Below are 21,734 nucleotides of genomic sequence, written 5' to 3' on the forward strand. Positions count from 1 at the left end.
CAAGTCCTAGGCTCTGTGGTTTAACCCACAGCACCACCCACATCCCTCGTTTTGTGTAAGCCTATATAAAACACTATGACATTTCTTCTCACACCCATGACCCTGTCTACTTCTCCCAGGCAATCCAGAGAGGCAGCACTAAAATCCCAGTGAAAGATAGTATGAGTGGGCAAGGCGAGAAGGCGGGCTTGCCTTGCCTTCCCTGCGGGAGACATGCTCCGCCTACTGAAGGGACTGCCATCTGCAGGTGGAGGGCAGCAGGGGTTTGGTCCTGACAGCAGCCTGCCTTCAAGCAGAAGAGGACAAAGCAGCTCATGGTCACTATTATCATCATGAACAGATGAAGAACTGACTACATCTGGAAAAATTATCTTTTCCAAACAACTCTCCTAAGAATCAGGAGATGGCTAATATTTGCATTGAATCAAATTATATTTGTAAAGGGATAATAAAAACAAAAACAAAAAACCCCACTCAACCAATTCCCTCTCCAACGTATTTCACAGTGCTCTACTTTATTAGTACTGTACTATGAATAGAAGACTGGATAAATCTTCATCTGTGTATTTTAATCTGGGGGTTTTCTGACAAAAGGTGTTGTTAATTTGGAATTGCAGGTTAACTTGAGAAACAGTGTTGCTCAGATATAAGGAACAAGGAATTGTAAATTCTTTTTTGCAATTGAGCACAACTCAGGTTATTTTGGCTAACTTGCAACAAGCTGCAAAGTTTGCATGGGAGCTCTTGTTGCATTGTTGTTTTGAACAAGCAAGCATTGGTAGGTGCTGCAATTTTTACTTTTATTTATAATATTGCTTAAAAATAATGCTGAAACTCTACAGAAACAAGCTTCATATTGCTTTCCAGGTCAATTGTTTTGGCACAAGACCAAAGTTTTGGCACAAGACCACAAGAGTGTTTTGGACCAGCACTTCTGTATCTAATCCTGCACTGGTATCTGCTGAAGGCTGGGATTCTAATGGGAAGTGGCGGAAACTTTCCTACAGGATCCCAAATCATAAAAATGATAATAGTCACAGAGAATGTTACCCAGCTTGTCAAGAACTAGAAAGGTGCCTGCCATCTGGGACAGGAGTTGACATCATCTTAGAAGCATCAATCAAAACTGAAGCTGTGAAATGGCACAACTTTTTAAAGTGCATCACCAATGTTGTACTCTTCTTGGGCAAATGTGGTCTAGCATTTACTGGATCATCCCACTGATTTGATGATTCAAACAATTGAAACTTTCAAGGACTCGCTGAATTGCTCTCCAGGTGGGGCCCTATCCTTCAGGAACATGTGCTAAGAGTCACAGAAAAAGAATGAATAGCATCAAGTTCATTATCTGTCCCCTGACTCACAAAATGAATTTATCGTAGAATGCTCAAATCTTGTGAAACAGCACATTTCACTTGAGAGGCAATCTGCAAAGTACTTTGCAGTAATAGTAGATTCCACACCGGATTCTTCCCATATTGAACAAACAACATTTCTTTTGAGATATGTACTTTTAAAAGAAACACAAAATGAGAGTCAAGAAAAATTTCTCAAGTTTGCAGATCGTAGCAACAAAAGCGGGAAAGAAATTGCTCAATTGATAACTGATACATTGAAAGAACATGCTATCCTGCCAGGTGATTGTAGAGCTGAAGCCTATGGTAACGGGGCAAATATGGACAGAAAAGACAATAGCACACATGCAAAAATACATGAACACTACTTAACGGCATTTTTTTCCACCTTGTGGCTGTCACACACCCAACTTATGTGGAAATGCTGCTGAATTCATACCTGAAGCAATAACCCTCTTCAGAACAATTCAAACTGCACACCACCTGTTCCGTTCCTGTCCTAAATGGTGGGAAATCCTACAAAACCATATTGGCTGTTCTCTTTAAGGTATGTCTGAAAGAAGATGGTCAGATTGTGTTGAATGTGTTGCTTTTGCAACTCACTTGCCTGGTATTAAATTAGTGCTGGAAGACCTAGAACTAAATTTGACAGCCAAAACAAGAAATGAACTCCATGGAGTTTTATTATATGAGATATCTTTTCCTGTGTGTCAATATCAGCTGTGTGATACAAAATATTAGCTGGCATAGATATTTGCAACAAGGTCATCTAAGCTAGAATTGCCACACTGGTTGTTGAAGTAGCAAACATAGAAACTCTCTTCACAGAGCTGACAAAACTTTGAAACAACTGGAAATGCATGTGGAATGAAGCCAGGTTGTGTCAAACCTAAACAAAGGGGGGGGGGAATCTACTGTAGATGTGATGGAGTTAGGCGCAAGAGAGCAAGGCCACATGATTAAAGCACACCTGATGCTAACATGGAAGAAATGTTACACAGGTTATACTCCAGAAGAGGCCTACTTCAGAAAGTGTATCTTTTATGTTTTTGGTAGACAATGTTCCAGCAGGATTAACTGTCTGTTCAACACTGTGAAACAGTGGGCAGAAAAAATTGATTTCTTGTGGAAATATCCACATGTCCAAGAGTGATGTGGAGAGAAAAGCTTTACCTTTATCAGAGCAATATCCTGCTTGACCTTAATGATGATGATTTTAGAAAACAAATGCAAAGTTTATCCTCACTATGTAAAGCAAATTTTGTAAATGCAGTTAAAGCCTTTAGATCTGTTGAACTTGTTAACAGAGTTCACTTAGTGACCTGTTTCCAAAAGTTGGTGTTAGTTAAGAATACTGTTAACAATTCTAGCAACAATTGCTTCTGAAGCGAAGTCATTTAGCAAAATAATTAAGAATTATTTAAGGTCTACAATATCTCAGGAACATCTTGTGGATTTGGCCAGGCTAAGTATTGAATCAAACATTGCCGGAACAATTAATTTTCACACTGTGATTCAAATTTTTTTCACAAAAAAGACCAGCTCTTTGAAAAAGTAAATAGTTAGGGTTTTTTTTTGTCAGCCTGCATAGCTCAGTTGGTTAGAGTGCGGTGCTGATCATGCCAAGGTTGCAGGTTCAATCCCTGTATGGGACAACTACATGTTCCTGCATTGCAGAGGGGTGGACTAGATGATCCCCAGGGTCCCCCCAACTCTATGATTCTCCACCTTTTTAAAAAATATTATTACTAATGACTTCTGATGAGCTGATCTACATTCCTTTTATTTTATTTTTTGAAATCTACTTTCCAATACAAAAGGATATTTCAAAGTGAATTCTTTCTCCTAATCTGTATTGTAGCATAAACAAAGATCAGATCAAATGTCCTTTCTTATCGCTGATCCTCTTTTCTTGTATTTATATTTATTTATATATTTCATGGGGGAAGTGCAAGAGCACAAGGTCTTAAATGCAGAAAATTAACAGAGCATTCCAATCCAGCCCTCTCTCACCTTCCATACCATTCATGGCACAAAAACTGCACTAGCAGATAAAAACAGACGTGACTAATGGAGAAGGGAAGGGGCTCCAAAGAAACTTCGTACCCCATGATAAAATTCCTCTCGGAGGCCCTGCTTCCAACTATACAGTTCTGTGATTCTACAGAGTGGGCTGTAGCTCTGTGGTAGAGCATCTGCTTTGCATGCAGAAGGTCTCAGGTCCAATTCCTAGTTAAAGCTGGGAAAGCCCCCTGCCTGAGTGAGACCCTGCAGAGCAGCTGCCAGTCAGTACAGGCAATACTGAAGCAAATGGATCAACAGCCGGACCCTTATCCTCCTCCCAGAGCTACAATTCCCAGATTAATTGTTAAATTGACTGGAAGTGATAGAAGCTGTAGTCCAAAGTTGCACCAGATTGGGCAATGATGTTTTAGAAATGTTCCTTTGAAAACAACAATAGCAACAACAACAACAACAACCAAAGATAACGAAAGCTAAGATTAGCAAGGGTTTGCACGTGTGCCCAGATGTGAATGACATCACAGAGTGCGCCATGTGAAACAGTTTGTTTCCCCCCACCCCGCCCCAAAATACCTAATGCAAAAACCTTCCTCTTCATATTCAACCTTTGGCGGGAAGTGAATGCTGGGCACGTGATTCCGGCGGCAAGGAATGGAGATGGCTTGTGGAGGTGCCATTATAGATAAATAAATAACAGGATAACTGAACACCAGCTGTCAAACCTCCTTCTCTAGAAAGGAGTGAGACAGCTCCTTTGGAAGGAGAGAGAGAGAGAGAGAGGTGGGGAGGGCAACCAATGAATAATATATGATGACCGAGATGGGAAAGGAGGCTTGAAAAGACCTTCGTGTGGGTATATGCCTGCCTGCCTGCCTGCCTATTATAATCCTTAGTTTCTCTCTCTTGTTCATATTCCTTTCTATCTATGTAGCTATGTGTGCATCATCCTCCCTATGTTCTCTCTCTCTCTCTCTCTCTCTCTCTCTCTCTCTCTCTCTCTCTCTCACACACACACACACACACACACAAACATTCATTTGTATCATCTATCTATCTATCATCTATCTATCTATCTATCTATCTATCTATCTATCATCTATCATTTGTTTCTCTCTCATATTATCCACCCATCCATCATAATAGTTTCTCATATTTATTAGTACCTACCTACCTACCTACCTACCTACCTACCTACTCCTTTATTTCTCTTTTGCTCTCTTATATTATCTATCTATCTATCTATCTATCATCTATCTATCTATCTATCATCTATCTATCTATCTATATCTATCTATCTATCTATCTATCTATCTATCTATCTATCTATCTATCATCTATCTATCTATCTATCTATCATCTATCTATCTATCTATCTATCTATCTATCTATCTATCTATCTATCTATCATCTATCTATCTATCATCTATCCATCTATCATCTTCTCCTTCCTTCCTTCCTTCCTTCCTTCCTTCCTTCCTTCCTTCCTTCCTTCCTTCCTTCCTTCCTTCCTTCCTTCCTCCCTCCCTCCCTCCCTCCCACCCCACACCACAAATCACATCCCGTATCCTTCCTCCCCCCTCCCCAAAGCCCATGCCGCCTTGGCATTTTGTTAACGATTCTGCTTATTCTCTCACTTCTTGTTCTCTCTCTCCCCTACCCTCTTTCCTCCTCCCCACTCTCTTTTCACATGATATGAGTGCACAGTGCCAACCGTTCCCAGGGAAAACACACACACGCACACACACAGGCACGCACAGAGCCTTGCCACACAGCAAGTGAAGGAGAGAGGGAGGGAAGGAGGGAGCCTTTGAAGCCTCCAAAGGGTAAAGGCCGTTGCTGTGGCAACAGCATCCTGATTGGCGCAAGCATCCTGGGCCTTTGGTCCTCCTGGCTGTGTACTGAGTGATTAATGAGCCAGCGTTGAGTTGTGTGAGAAGCAGCAAAAGCTCAGGCTGGGGAGCTGGTTCCTCCACTGCAGGGGCTGTTTCTTTACAGACCTACTTTCTCTTTTTTCCGTTCTCTCTCTCCCCCCCCTACAATTTTTGCTGTTATTTCACCCCTCCCACCACCATCATCCCTGCAGTCGAAAGTTCTCCCCCCCTCCTTCTTCACACCCTGCTGTTTTCTGTGGCTCCCAACACTATTACATTTTTCCTCCCATTCCTCTTCTCAAACTCTGTGCTCTCTCCCTCTCAGTCTCTTAAATCCCCAACTTGGATTGCTGAAATGCTTTCCCGGAGGGGGCTGCACTCTGGGGGACAGTTGCTCGGGAAAAAGAGAAAAAAGAAAAACAGAAAGATGGGGGAGAGAAAAGCCACTCAGCCAGGGATTTTTGGGTGGTGGGGGACACACACACACACACACACACACAAACACCACACACCCCCTTCCAGCATGCTTGGCTTTCACCGCAAGCTCCAAAAGAAAGGCATTTTTAAAGGGGGGGGGGAGCTGAAGTGTTGGCTCCTTCCATTGTCTGAGCTGATTTTTTGGGGTGTGTGTGTGTGTGTGTGTGTGTGTGTTTATTTATTGTATTTCCATCCCACCTTATCTTCAAAGGAGCTCAAGGTGTTCTTTGCTTTCCCGTCTTCATTTAACCCCCACAACAGCCCTGTGAGGTAGGTTAAGCTGAAAGAGGCAGCGGCAGTCTCCAGCGAGCTTCATGTGGCTGACTTGGGGCATTAGAAGCCTGGTCTTTTCCAGATCCTTAGTCCAGCACTCTTAACCACTTTGCCATCTGGAACTGTTGCAGCAGTTCCACACACAGCCAGTGTTTGAAAGAAGATAAAAGTAATGTTTTAAGTGCAATGACCATGTGCTTGCTGCCCTGAAAATGAATAACCTGGAATGCAGTAAGCATGTGTGGAGCATGTGTAGACATGGAAGCTGAAATGTGTGCAGAGGAGGGCAACCCAGGTAATCAAGGGTCCGGAAAGCCTTATGAGGAACAGTTGAAGGAGTTGGGTATGTTTAGCCTGGAAAAGAGGAGACTGAGAGGAGATATGATAGCCATCTTAAAATATCTTAAGGGCTGTCACATGGAAGGGGGAACAAGCTCTCCTGCTCTGGAGCATAGGACCCAAACCAATGGCTTCAAGTTACAAGAAAGGAGATATTGACTAAACACCAGGAAGAACTTTCTGTTGCTAAGAGCTGTTTGATGGTGGAACAGACTCCCAGGAAAGGTGGCAGACTCTCTTTCACTGGAGGTTTTTAAGCAGAGATTGGATGACAATCTGTCATGAATGTTTTAGTTGAGATTTCTGTATTTCAGGGGGTTGGACTAGATTACCCTCAGGGTCTATACATTTAAAGTATTATTATTATTATTATTATTATTATTATTATTATTATTATTATTATTATTAAAAATATTGTTATGTTTCCAAATAAGGCTGTTTACCAAACATTTAAAGCACATTAATTAATTAGTTCAAGAGAAGTCCCTCAGGATTCCTTCCAACTCTACCATTCTGCAATTCTACGATTCTGTCTTGGATAGACACTATTATCTCTGCATTGCATTGTCTTTGCACACATTCGGTATGTGTATGTTGTCATTGGTGGAGGGGGCTCTCAGCTCCTGCAATGCCTCTAACAACACTGAAGTGTTGCTCTGCCTTATTTTATGCATTTAAATTTCTTTTGGAAAAATTGTGAACTGTTTCCTCAACCCATATAAAAAAAAATTCTTCAAGTCCAACGATTGTATATGCAAAACATGAGTAGAACACGCAAGCCAATTTAAATGTAAGAACAGAAGAAGAAGAACCGGTGCTGGATCAGGCGAATGCCTCATCTAGCCCTAAAACACAAGAAGAGCTTGGCTGGATCAGGCCAAGGGCCCATCTGGTCTTACAAATGTGAAAGGAGCTCTGCTGGATCAGGTCAATGGCTCATGTAGTCAGGTCAATGGCATCCTGTTCTAAGAGCAGGAACCCAGGTGCCTCAATGGGAAGTCTTGAAGCAAGACTTGAGCACAACAGAAGCACTCTCCAGCAACTGGTTTGCAGAAACTGGTATTCAGAAACATTACTGCCTCCAGTTGTGGAGGTATAGCCATGTCATCATAAAAGGTAAAAGTAAAGGGATCCCTGACCATTAGGTCCAGTCGTGACCGACTCTGGGGTTGCGGTGCTCATCTCGCTTTATTGGCCAAGGGAGCCAGCGTACAGCTTCCGGGTCATGTGGCCAGCATGACTAAGCCGCTTCTGGCGAACCAGAGCAGTGCACGGAAACACTGTTTACCTTCCCGTCGGAGCGGTACCTACCAGTATTTATCTACTTGCACTTTAATGTGCTTTGGAACTGCTAGGTTGGCAGGAGCAGGGACCGAGCAGCGGGAGCTCACCCCGTCGCGGGGATTCGAACCGCCGACCTTCTGATTGGCAAGTCTGAGGCTCTGTGGTTTAACCCACAGCGCCATAGCCAGTGCAATTGGCAGATTTCACCCTCAGACTTTACTTCCTAGTTCTTTTCATTTGCTGCCCAGCACATTTAAGCATTGAACAACCAGATATATTTCCTTGTTTTATTTTTACAAAAAATGATCTGATTATAATTAATTACAATTATAATTTATAATTACAATTAAGATTAATTACAGCTACATTTTAGAATGCAAACTACAATGACAAACAAGATATGGGCAGATAATTAAGCAGCAGGAATACACATATATTTCCACATCACATTTATACGTAAGAGGCCCTCCAACCTTTACAACAAGGTCTGAAGAACCTGTGGCCCTCCAAATGTTGTGGAGTTTCCATCTCCCACCAACCTCAGCCTACATGGCCAGTGGTCAGGGTTGATAGGAGTTTTAGTCCAGCAATTTTAGGAGAGCTACAGGTCCCCCATTCCTGCTTTACAACAAATTGGAATTCAAGGCGGCAGTGGCAGGGAGAATTAATTATTCCAGATGACCAAGTAAATCTGTTGAAGGAAAAAATATATAATTTGGTATGTTGTCTACATGCACTGGTTTAGACATGTTATCTTTAGTGTCATGGAAGTTGACTCGAACACATATCTTTGACCTAAAGCACTGCATTTCAGAATGTCTGTCATCACCCTTACAATGGGTTGTATCCAATGCTAGTGCTACTCAGAGTAGACCCACTAAAATAATAAACTTGACTAATTTAGTACTTTAGTTGCATTCAACCCAATGTTACTTCTGTCTTCACCCCTTACAATGTTACCTTTGTCTTATTGCTAACATTCCTTCTTAGCTCACTGCTCACCTGCCCTGGGGAAAATTCACCTGCATAACTGTTACATAACAGACTGAGCTTTGTTGCCCTAAATCCTTTAACTAGCAAAGCCAATCTCAGTGTTCTGTCTTGCTTGCCAGCCCAATAAAGCAGATTAAGTCTAAGGGTTTCGGCAGATTCCAGTATGAATGGACCTGATCCAAAATCTCTGGACAAATTTGCAGACTGGAACTTAGCTATCTTCTGGATTTCCTCCCCCCTGAGTGTTCTGACATAGTTTGCGGGTCAAAAGACATACAGTGGTACCTCCGGTTACGAACGAAATTCGTTCTGGAGGTCTGTTCTTAAGCTGAAACCATTCTTAACATGAGGCAAGCTTTTGCTAATGGGGCCTCCCACTGCTGCTGCGCCACCAGCACACGACTTCCGCTCACATCCCGGGGCAAAGTTTGCAACTAGGGGCATCTACTTCCGGGTTAATGGAGCTTGTTACCCGAAGCATTTGTAAGGAGGACGGTATGTAACCCGAGTTTCCACAGTAGTGGAATACATTTTTAAAGCTGTGTATTTGAAGAGAAAATAAAGGCTCTGGTGGGTTTTTGATTCCAGATAGCTGAAAGGACTCCCCACCTACAATGCAACCTAGGCCTTTAGTTGTTACTGGTTTAGATGGGCATACCTGCCCCACTGGATCCATGCGTCTTGCTGTTGCTTATGTTTTAAAGTTTAATTTCCTCCATAGAACTTAGGCTTCATTGTGCATAATGTTTATAGCATTGTACCCTGTGCCAGGCATATTTTTCTAAACTGAACGTGTTAGAAATCATCTCAATAAACAAACAAACAAACAAAATAATTAATAAAAATGATGGGCCGCATTCAGTGTTAGCTCCACTGAGAGTTGACCTGTTGAAATGGGTGGACATGGGTAACTGGTTCATTGGGTTGCATCTAATTTACAGCATTCCAGCAGCACGAGGCTTTCTGTTTGGGCAGCTAGATGACCATTATGGGAAACCCACAAGCAGGATCTGTGCATGAGAGCCCTTTCCCCTCCTGCTGTTTCCAACAACTGATGTTCAGAAACACTGCTGCCTCCAACTGTGGATGCCAGTAGCCAGCAACCATTGATAGCCTGCCCCTACATGAATTTGCCTTCTCCTCCTTCAAAACCATCCAAATTGTTGGCCATCTCAACATACTATGCTAACATATTCCACAGTTTAACCATATGCTGCTTGTAGGAATGCTTCCTTTCATCTGTCCTGAATCCTTAAACATCCAGTTTCATTGGATTCCCATGAGTTAGGAGACAGGGAGAAAAAATTGCCTCTGTCCAGTATCTTCACAACATGTAGCATTTTATTCACTGCTTTCATGTTGTCTCTTAGTTGCCTTTTATTGGTTTGCTGATTGGTTGACATCCATCTGTCTCAGGGGACAATGGAAGAGTGAATTGGAAGACACAAGATCTACCCACCTTGGAAGAATGGCAGATGCAACTAATATATATATATTTTTAATCATATTTATTAAAATTTCCAATAATAACAGAATAGAAAGGATAGAAAAGATGAAGAAAAGAAAGAAATAAAAAGACCCACTTTAAACCCTTATTTTCATAACCTTCTTTCTGGGACTCCCTCCTCCCCCTCCCGACTGTATTCCCCTTTCCCTAAGTTAGTTCCACAAGCTCTCATTCCCAATTCAAACCTAATATGTTGTACCTATTAGCCAATTTAAATTACAATATCCTTAACAAAATAGAAAAAAGAAAAAAAAATTCCCCCCAAGATCTACCCCGTTTCCTTCCACGAATTCCCCCTTTTTCCCCCCCAAAACATGTTAAATCAAAATACCAAAGTTATATAGAAAGATAGAAGATAAAAGATAGAAGAAGATTCAAAAAGTTGGTTACATAGCCTTTGGATTCTAAAATTCCCCCTCCCTTCCCCGGTTTGGATTCCCCATGTCTATCAGTCTGTATGTTGTTGGCCTGGAGGTCTCAAGTCCACAGCCAAATTTTTCTCAGTCCATCTTGCCGGTTTTCTTTAAATTTACTTATTTTGATGATGTTTAACTTCAAAAATCCAGTCTGGTAGAGGCCTTTAATTTTCCTTGGTCCTTGTTGCTCCTCCCATTGTTCTTTCCGTGACGTAGTTGGTCCTTTGCTCTTTTATTTCTTACTTTCTCAGGTTTCTGTCTTGTTCAGCTGCAAAACCATTCTTATTCCGAAATCTAGTATCTCTACAGAGGTTTGTTATTCAGGAACAAAAACATACGTCCAATTCTTTCCTTGCTTCTATAGAAAAATTCTATTGTATTGTGAACACCTCTGTAGACAAAATAATATTTCAGTTTTGCTGCTTTCCCAGGAGATAAGACCTGTGCACATCCCGGAGTAGTTTTCCACATACACCACTTGTAATGTCCCGAAACCCCTCTAGGGGGGTTGCAGCAACTTTGTGTCCTCTAATCCAAAAGTCAAGTTGTTGTTTCTTCCCCCCCCCGACATTTTGTATCCATATTTATGTCCAATTGTAACAAAATTAACCAGCAAAATACTTGTAACAAAATCCTCTTTATGTTCTCAAGATTTGACAGCTACTTTGACAGCTGTCAAATTCTCCGTCTCTCTCCACCAGGTTCTCCGAATCGCCCCGGTTCCCAGGGGGGGGTGGGTTGCCTTTTCCCTCTCGCCCTCGACTTTTCTCCTCCAGCACAATTCTTATAATATCCCATCGTGGAATTGATCATTTTTGTCAGCAATAAACTTCTGAATCGATCTTGGTTTCCCAGTCCTTGTTTTAGCGTGTTTACAATCAGGGGGGGGGGGGACTGACTTCCTTTTTAGATCCCCCCGCTCGTGCCGAATCCGAAAAAAAATTCCTTTTTTTTCTCCTTTTATACCCGGTTACCCAATTACTCACGGGTTGTTGTTAAATGTCCGAATTTCCAATGGAAGAAGCCAGCGCTCTCCGACGAATGGCATGCGGCTGCGCTCGGCAGGGGAAGCGATAGACTCACAGCACCACGCCGCTCCCCGGCACCCGATCCGTAGCCTTTAAAAAGGCTCCTTCACGAGTCGGGAGGGCGCTAACGGTACCAGCCGAGTCCCCATGTCCACGGGCTCCGTGCCCGTGGTTTTTAAGGGTCCCTGCGTCGCCGGCGCGGTAGGACCCAGCCCCTGCCGAGCAGACTCCCTCCGGAGCTCGGAGGGAGTCCGCCATTCGGCGATGGCGCCAACCCGGAAGTCCCCGGCAGATGCAACTAATAGACTACATGGAGATGGTGGAAATGACTGGCAGAATCCGAGACCAGGGAGAAGAGTCGGTGGAAGAAGATTGGAGGAAATTTAAAACTTATTTGCAGAAACATTGTAAAATTTTTGAATGCTGATGACATTGAAATGAATTGAAGGGGCTCTAGCAACAAGGTAAAAAGTATGAGGGGATTAATAATAGATAAGCTAATAGAATATGAATTTGCTGAAAAAAATTTAAAAGGGATATAAAAATGGGAGAGTGAGGAAGTCAGGAAAATAAGTTAACTAAAGTGGAGAGATTAAGAAAGAGGGAAATTTTGTTTTTCTTTTATATGTGCTTTTTCTTTTTTTTGTTTAATGTTTGTATTTTTGTACTCTTGTATTTTGTATCTGTTTTGCCTGTGTTTCTTGTTTTTTCTAAACTTTTCTACTGATAAAACTTATTAAAATATTATATTAAAAAAAAGACAATGGAAGAGTGAAGTCAAATCGTTGGAGAGTTACAGCGCCTGCTGTGGCTGTAGAGATCGAAATAGAAGAGACATGTTTTGTTGCAGCTGGGGCAGACGAATGTGTCTGGTTGTGCTGCTGCAGATGCACCATGGCATTTCTTCTACACTCCTCCCAGTGGTCATTCCTCCTCTGGTCACTGCTACTGATGCATGACCTGGCTGTCTCCAGGCACTGTGGTTGTCTGTAAGGGACTACCACATGTCAGGCTTGATGTTGTGAGCCTTCATGTCATGTTTGCAGACATCTTTGTAACACAGAGTTGGCCTGCCAATGGGCCTGGTGCTTGAAGCCAGCTCCCCACAGAGGGTGTCCTTGGGGATCCTGCCATCTTCCATCCTGTGGACATGACCAAGCCAGCATAGATGTCGCTGAATGAATGAAAAAGCCCCTAATGCTGTAATCATTTTGTCATCACTACGCCTGTGTGGACTGGTATTGTTGAGTGCAGGGAAGGTATGGAGGAGATGTAGGGTGTAGAGAGCTGCAGCAAACTGGGCGTGCATAGCATTTTAAGGAGCCCTATCTCAGTGGTAGAGCACCTGCTTTGCATGCAAAATGCCCCAGGTTCAGTCCTTAGCATTGTCAGTTAGGACTGGGAGAGACCCCTGCCTCAAATCCTGGAGAGCCACTGCTGCCAGTCAGTGGAGATGATATCCAGCTAGATCGACTTTGTCTCCAGGTATGATTTCTCATGTACAATATTGAGAAATACAAAACAAATCAATGTGGGAGGTCCAGTTATTTGGTTCAGCTTCAGAAACAAGGGCAAGTGACTTAGGAACCCCCAAATCCAGAAGGAAATCTGAATGAGAATTTCAGAAAGGGCCCCCATTGCTCTTGACCTTGGCCTTTGTCAGTTAGGGCCTTTTGTTTTGTGGGACCCACCTCTCCTGCTGAATTTATCCTGGGTTGTCTCCAACTAAGCTTTATCCAGATTAGGCCCATTTTAATGACTCATAGAATCCTAGAACTGTAGAGCTGGAAGGTCTCCCAAGGGTCATCTAGTCCAACCCCCTGCAATGCAGGAATCAAAGCTTAAACATCCCTGATAGGTGACTATTCAACCTCTGCTTAAAAACCACCAGTGAAGGAGAGTGTGGCTTCCAGCAACTGCTATTTGGAAGCACTCGTTGTGGCTAATAACCACTGAGAATCTTATCCTCCTCCATGAATTCATTCAGTCCTCTTCCAAAGGTATCCAGGTTGCTGGCCACGACTGCCTCCTGTGTAAGTGAGTCCCACAGTTTAACAATGCACTGTGTGAATAAATATTTCTCTCTCTCTCTCTCTATTTTCCATGTCATCTTTTCTCCCAACAAATGTACTTAAAAAGAAAAATCTCATCCCCTCTGCTGATTCCCTCTCTCCCCCTTGGAACATCCAAGGTGGTGAAGGCATAGGCCTGCCCCTAAAGCAGATGTGCCGATGAGGAAAGGCAATAATTTATAATACGCGGTATTCTCTTTTAAGCCGTGGCAAATGCTGAGCTGCAGCTCTTTGGCTCCTTTAAAGTTTGGAGTTGTAATCTAGGGGAACCGTCTCGCTCTCTCCATGCCTGGCTAGAATTCCCCCTCTTGGAAAGGCTCAGATGTCACAGAGACAGAACGCCTGGTGGAGGCTTCATCTCCACATAGTGTTTCTCAAGGGATGTGGGGAGAGCAGTGAGATTCGTAGTCAGCCATGGAGACCATCCTTTGATGCTAGAACAGCCAAGGACTTGACTGGCTCTTTCAAATCATTATTGGAACTTGATGGGCCCTTTTGGGTCCCATTCAGCAGGTCTCTTCTTATGTTTACCTGTAACCCACCTTGAACTAGGTATACTCAGAGATGTAGTACTCCAGAGTTATGGAGTGTGTGTGCCCCATTATTATTTCAGCAGCAGGGCCCCTGTCTCCACTGTCAAAAGAGCCCACCCAATCAGCCTGAAAGGGGAGCTTTGTAGCCACTGAGGTCTTCTCCCCTTTGTGTTGATTGGAGCCAATAAGACTGAAAGATAGTGTCTCAGCCACTGAGGATGGTCTCCTAAGGTCCTTCTGGGGAAGGGGCACAGGAAGGCATCAAGATTTTGTTGTTCTGTCTGCTCCAAAGTTAAACCCTTAGAAACGCTGGCAGCACAATGAATAATAATAATAAATTGTATTTATACCCCGCCCTCCCTAGCCAAGACCGGGCTCAGGGCGGCTAACACCAAGTATAAAACAATTGATTAAAATACAACTTAAAAACAATATTAAAATACAACATTAAAATGCAGCCTCATTTCAGTAGAAACTCAGATAAAAAACTTTTGGGGGATGAAAACGTCAAATCTTCACCAAGGCCAACTATCCAGACTGGTCCTAGGTGGGCCAGAAAAAAAGCCAAGGAAGTCCCCAAATAGGAGTTCCATCACAGGAGGAGAAAGGAAAAAGGATAGAGAGGAAGGGGATCAAGTTGATTCCAAGCCAAAGCCCAGGCAGAACAACTCTGTCTTACAGGCCCTGCGGAAAGAAATCAGATCTTGCAGGGCTCTGGTCTCATGAGACAGAGCGTTCCACCAGGCTGGAGCCAGTGTTGAAAAGGCCCTGGCTCTGGTTGAGGCTAATCAGACTTCCTTAGGGCCCGGGACCTCTAGGGTGTTGATATTTATGGACCTTAAGATCTCCATGGGGCATACTGGGAGAGGCGGTCCCGTAGGTACGAGGGTCCTAGGGTCCAATGGGATTCAGTTTCAAGAGAATGGGGTGCAAATTCTGTTATGTCCAATGGAACATCAAAGAAAACCCAACCCAAGTCACTCAGAATGAAGATAATGGAGCACTCCAGATCATTGCACAAAAAATAATAGACCTAGCTGAAGCCTTTCAGGGAGATCTGAACTGATAATTGCAAAGCATCACTATTTATTATTGTATAATTACAGTGGTACCTCGGGTTAAGAATTTAATTCGTTCTGGAGGTCCGTTCTTAACCTGAAACTGCACTTAACCTGAGGTACCACTTTAGCTAATGGGGCCTCTTGCTGCTGCCACGCGATTTCTGTTCTCATCCTGAAGCAAAGTTCTTAACCCGAGGTACTATTTCTGGGTTAGCGGAGTCTGTAACCTGAAGTGCCTGTAACCCGAGGTACCACTGTATAAGATTATTGTATAATCTTAGAATAATGGAATCAGAATTGTAGAGCTGGAAGGGAACCAAAGAGTCATCTAGTCCATCCCCCTGCAATGCAGGAATCACAGTTAAAGAATCACTACCAGAGGGCCACCCAACCTCTGCTTAAAAACCTCCAGTGAAGGAGAGTCCACCACCTTCTGGAGTCCTTATCACTGTCAAACAGCTCTTATTGTCAGAAAGTTCTTTCTAAAGTTTGGTTGGATTCTCCTCTCTTGTCATTTGAATCTATTGGTATGTTTCCTACCCTATGGAGCAGCAGAAAACAAGCCTGCTCCCCCTTCCATCTTAGAAGGCTGCAGAATTGTGGAAGGGGGCATGGCTGTAGCTGTGAGCAGACATGGCTATGACACTCAAGGGACCCTCCACTTCAGAGTTTGCCAGTACCCTACTAAATATACTTCTGCACATCCTTCTATCTAGCTTGCCTTTCTGGATCAGGATCCACACTTTAGTGTGATTTTTTAAAGATTTTCTGTATATTATCTTTTCTTTGTTTTCAAGTTTTAATAAAAATCACTTAAATAGAAAGTTGTGGTTCAAGCCTACCCACAGACAGTTGTGGGCTGGATTCCTGCCTTGCAGGGGGTTGGATTAGATGACCCTTCAGATCCCTTCCAACTCTACAATCCTATGTTTCCATGACTTCCACTCTTTTTGTTATATTCCTAGAGTCAGTAATGGTATAGTGGTTAGAGTGTCAGACTAGGATCTGGGAGAACAGGGTTATAATCCCCACTCAGCCATGAAACTGGGTGACTTTGCGCCAGTTCCTCTCTCTTAGCCTAGCCTACCTCAAAGGGTTGTTGTGGGGATTAAATGGATGAGAACCACATAAGCCAAATGTGATCTCCATAGAAAAATAGGTGGGATAGAAATGCAGTAAATAACACACACACACACACACACACACACACACACACACACACACGTGTTTATTTATTTTACTTTGAGGATATTTATCTATCATCTATCTATATCTATCTATCTATCTATCTATCATCTATCTATCTATCTATCATCTATCTATCTATCTATCTATCTATCTATCTATCTATCTATCTATCTATCTATCATCTATCTATCTATCTATCTATACCTATCAACCAATCACTCTTCTTAAGTTTTGGCTTACTTGCATATCAATAAAAATTATTTTGTAATAAAAAACAAACAAATGCATTTTAACGCACATTTTACAATATAAGCATTTTTGTGCATGCTGCTTGCAAAATCTGGAGATCTGTGAATTGTAAAGGATCCATGTGTTGGTAGGTTCTCCTTTAAATGTGAACTGAATTGGGTTTTTCCTCCATCCCCCCCCCCCCTGCGTAAGCATGCACAGGCTTGAGCCTAAGACTCAAAGAACAAGCCAACTTCGGATTTTTTTAATCGGGTGACAGCACCTCCTCTAATCACAGTCCTTTAACAATTAGCCCTGGCATGGCCCTGGCATGTAATGGAGGTAGGGGCAAGAGGACACTGCAAAGATGGCCAGGGGGCTCATTTTCACCTGCTCCTAACAGATGGTCAGTGCTCTGACAGCCTCCTTTCCAGTCTGTAGCCTGAGGCTGTGAGATCCTGGTGCTTATGAAGGGTCAGGTGGGATCCTTGCAGAGTTATCAAAAGGGTACCTGGTTCTCTGCTATTTCAGCAGGGGTGGAAGGGGCTGCTCCCCACTGACACAGCCTGGCTCAACTGCACCATCAATCTAAGTGGTTGCTTGGGGATGTCGTATTTTGTAGGCTGGGGGGGGGGATGCGTGAAGGGGAGGTGGCCAGTAAAAAGCAGCAAACAAGATGAGAGCTGATCACCAGCATCTTCTGCAGCACGGGAAGGACAGAAAACGGTCTTCTGCTGAGTCATTTGGTCCCTCTAGCTCAGTATTGTCTACACTGATGGTCAATGGCACTCCAAAGTTTAATGCCTTTCCCCCAGCCCTATTTGGAGGTGCTAGGTATTGAGAATTAGATCTTCTGCATGAACAGCATGTTCTCAACCACTGAGGTATGCAACTTCACTCTCATAGCTCCAAATAAAGTTCCTTTGAATGAAGTCAAATTGTTGGTCCACCTAGGTCAGTACTGTCGACACTGACTGGCAGTGGTCTCTCTCAGTCCTATCTGGAGACTGAAGGAGTGACAATGAACATGCAAAGCATCTCAGCAACCCTAAGACATGGCCTTTCTTCTAAAAAGAAAATAAGGCTCTAGTCCTAATAGTTCTAATGGTTGGCATCTGTCTGTCTTGGGAGACAATGGAGGAGTGTACCTATGGAAGGTTTCAGCGCCTGATGTGGCTGTAGAGACCAGTACAGGAGAGTAATGTTTTCTTGCATCTGGGGCAGATGGAGGCGTCCTGTTGTGCTGCTGCACATGCACTATGGCGTGTCTTCTCTTTGCACTCTTCTCAGTTGTCATTCATTCTCTGATCACTGCTGTGGATGCACTGTGATCGTCTGCAAGGGATATCCACATGGCAGGGTTCATGTTGTTGACTAAATGGATCAATTAAACAGGACCACAGGAAGCTGCAATATACTAATAGTATTGGTCCATCCAGTTCAGTACTGTCTGCACTGACTGGCATTACTACTACTGCTGCTGCTGCTGCTGCTGCTGCTGCTACTACTACTACTACTACAGTAAGCAAGGGTGTATTTTTATTTTACCATCTTCTTTCAGGCTTGGGGCACATTGAACCATCTGTGACCAGATTGTGCCTCACTCATATTTTGATTTTTAGTTGTATTGTTTGGATATTTGGGTGTTTGCTGCCATCAGTTCCTTTGGAGAGAAGGCAGGGTAGAAATTTCATAAATGAATGAATGAATAAAACACCTTCTGGGTCAAACCAGGAGTCTCAACTCTTTCTGCTGCTACTACAGCAGGCACTCTGTGAACAGGAGGCACTGCTGGTCTCCTCCTACCGCTAGGGAGGAAATGGCAGAGACTGCCCTCTGGGGTTTCCTGGGCTCTGCACCTACCTGGAATGATTCAGAGCAGGCCTGTTTCCCACCCATGACAGCCTTTGATCATTGGGCAAAGTTGATTTGATTCCCTCCCCCATTTCTCATTGAGATCTTCACTCTTAGGATGCACACGGCATATTGTGGTTTGTCTCAGGTGCCAAAATGTATTGGGTATGTCCCGGTGTTAACATTAGAATCATGGAAATCCAATGAAGTTGAATTTTAGAAGGTTCAGGACAGACAACAGAACATTCTTCTTCATGCAGTGCAGTTAAGCAATGGAACTCGCTCCCTCAGGAGGCTGTGAAGGCCACAAACCTGGATGGCTTTAAAAGAGGTTTAGAGAAATTCATGGAGGAGAGGAATATCGATGGCTCTATTTGTTTGTTTATTTCATAAAATTTATATGCTCCTAGATTGTAAAAACAAAACAAAACCTCAAAACAATTAACAAAGAGAATAAAACAATAACATTCTAAACATCTGGATAGGCTTATCTAAACAAAAATATTTTTAGCAGGTGCCGAAAAGAGTACAGTGAAGGTGCTTGCTTGATGTCAATAGGTAGGGAGTTTCAGGGTGTAGGTGCTGCCACACTAAAATACACATTTCTTACAAATGTGGGTGTTATGTGGCACCTGTATAACAGGGTCAGTTCCACAGATCAGTGTGGTTTAGTTGGTGTATAAGGGGTAAGGCGGTCTTGCGAGTAAGCTGGCTGCAAGCTGTTAAGGGCTATGCTCTGCCTCTGCAGTTGGAGGCAGCAATGCTTCTGAATGCTAATTGCCGAAAACCATAAGAGGAGAGACGGCTTATGTACTTGAATCCTGCTTGCTGATTTCCGATTGGAGCATCTGTTTGGCCACAACTGGATGCTGGGCTAGATGGACCTCACCCAGCAGTCTCTGATGTTCTTATGCACAATGTTTCTCTTTCAAATGCTCAGAAAGTGAGGGCTGTGTTTATGTCGTGAGCTCTGCTCGCGAAGCCTGGGTCCGGGGGTCCTTGGAAATTGAGATTTATTTTTAGCTGTTGTCTGCACAGCCTGAGCTATAAAAAGTCAGAGTGTGACAGCTGACACCCTGGCCAACTTGCCAGGGTCAGACTGGGGCCTGTAGATGTTACTCTGGAGAGCTGGTGCCAGGCGCCAACATTAGCAGCACATTTCCGCTCTATCTCAGGACATTGTGTGTCCAAAGGAAGATTAAATCTGCCTCTCTGTTAGCAGGTGGAATCAAAGCCAGTTCCAGGTATTTTTGAGAGCTGATGGCATTGATAGTGCTACTGGACCCCCATTGGGGTGAGTGCACCCAGCTCCTCCTGAGGGGCGCAGCTCAGTGGCAGAGCCTCTGGTTTGCATGCAGAAGGTGCCAGCTTCAATCTCCAATGGTATCTCCAGGTAGGGCTGGGAATTCCCCTGCCTTAAATCCTGGAGAGTTGCTGCTGCCAGTCAGTGTAGACAGTACTGAGCCAGATGGACCAATGCAAAGAACATAAAAGAGCCCTGATGGATCAGGAGAAAGGAGGCCCATCTAGTCCAGCATTCTGTTCTCATGGTGACGAGCCAGGTGTGCATTATAGGAAACCCACAAGCAGGTACGAGTGAAAGAGCACTCTCCCCTCCTGAGGTTTCAGAAGCATGACTATCTTCAGCTCTGTACCATAAGGTCTAGAACCTTGCTTTTTTTTATTTTGGAGGACATAGCTCCATGGTAAGCATCTGTTTTGCATGCGGAAGGTCCCAGATTCAATCTCCAATGGCATCTCCAAGCAGGGCTGAGGGAACACTCCCTGCTTATAACCCTGGAGAGCGTCTGCCAATCAGTGCAGACAATACTGAGCTAGATGGACCAATGGTCTGACTTGGTATTAGGCAGCTTTCTGTATTCATCTTATTCCTAATATACTGGTTCCACTTTGGGGATAGTGATGGTGCTTGGGCTAGATGTTCCCAACAGACCTTCATTGTGGAGAGCAAATTCTCTTCTTCTTTGCCTTTGCCAGATCCCTTCCCCCCACCCCCACCCCATGGGTCAATCTTGACAGGTGGATGGGACTGCTCACTTGTCAATCACCTAACATAAGAACATAAGAAGAGTCCGGCTGCTGGATCAGGCGAATGACCATCTAGTCCAGCTCCTGTTCCTCTTACAATGGCTGACTGGATGCCTATTATGGGAAGCCCACAAACAGGACCTGAGCACAACAGCAGTGATCAGCCCTCCTGTGGTTCCCAGCAACCTGTATTCAGAAGCATTACCGCCTCTGACTATGAAGGTAGAACATAGCCATCATGGCTAGTAGCCATTGACAACCCTTATCTTCTCTATGAATATGTCCAATTCTTTTTTAAAGCCATCCAAATTGGTGACAATCACTGCCTCCTGTGGGAGTGAGTTCCATAGTTTAATTATGTACTGCGTGAAGAAGTACTTTCTATTATCTGTCCTGACTTTTCCAACATTCAGCTTCTTTGGACATCCGTGAGTTCCAGTGTTATGATAACAGAGGGATAAAACCCTTTTTCTATTCACTTTCACCATGCCCTGCATCTATCTATCTATCTATCTATCTATCTATCTATCTATCTATCTATCTATCATCTATCTATCTATCTATCTATCTATCTATCTATCTATCATCTATCTATCTATCATCTATCTATCTATCTATCTATCTATCTATCTATCTATCTATCATCTATCTATCTATCTATCTATCTATCTATCTATCTATCTATCATCTATCTATCTATCTATCTATCATCTATCTATCTATCTATCTATCTATCTATCTATCTATCATCTAGCTATCATCTATCTATCTATACATTATCATATTACTTATTTCACGCACACCATACATTTAAAGCACTACAATACACTTTAAACATTCATGGCTTTCTTGCTTGTGTGGGAGGAAGGACAGGATGAAAAATTAATAATCAGCAACACCAATAAGAAACCCTAAAATTATCACCATTTAGCCAACTAAATGGCTATACAAGTTTGGAACTGGCCAGTTGAAGACAGCCCAACCCAGTGGCAGCGTCTTCTCTCAACCCAGTCTTCCTTGCCTTCTTTCTCTTTCTTCACCCCCACCTGACTTTTCCTCCTTCTCCCCTCCCCTTCTCCCCTTCCCCCTCCTCTCTCTTCTGTGGGGCATTGATTTTTCCATCCGTCAGCGAAACACCGAAGGAAAATAAAAGAGCCTCTTTGCCATCGATCCATGGAACTCTG

This window comes from Podarcis bocagei (assembly GCF_964188305.1).
Source record: "Podarcis bocagei genome assembly, chromosome: Z".
NCBI classification, from domain to species: Eukaryota; Metazoa; Chordata; class Lepidosauria; order Squamata; family Lacertidae; genus Podarcis; species Podarcis bocagei.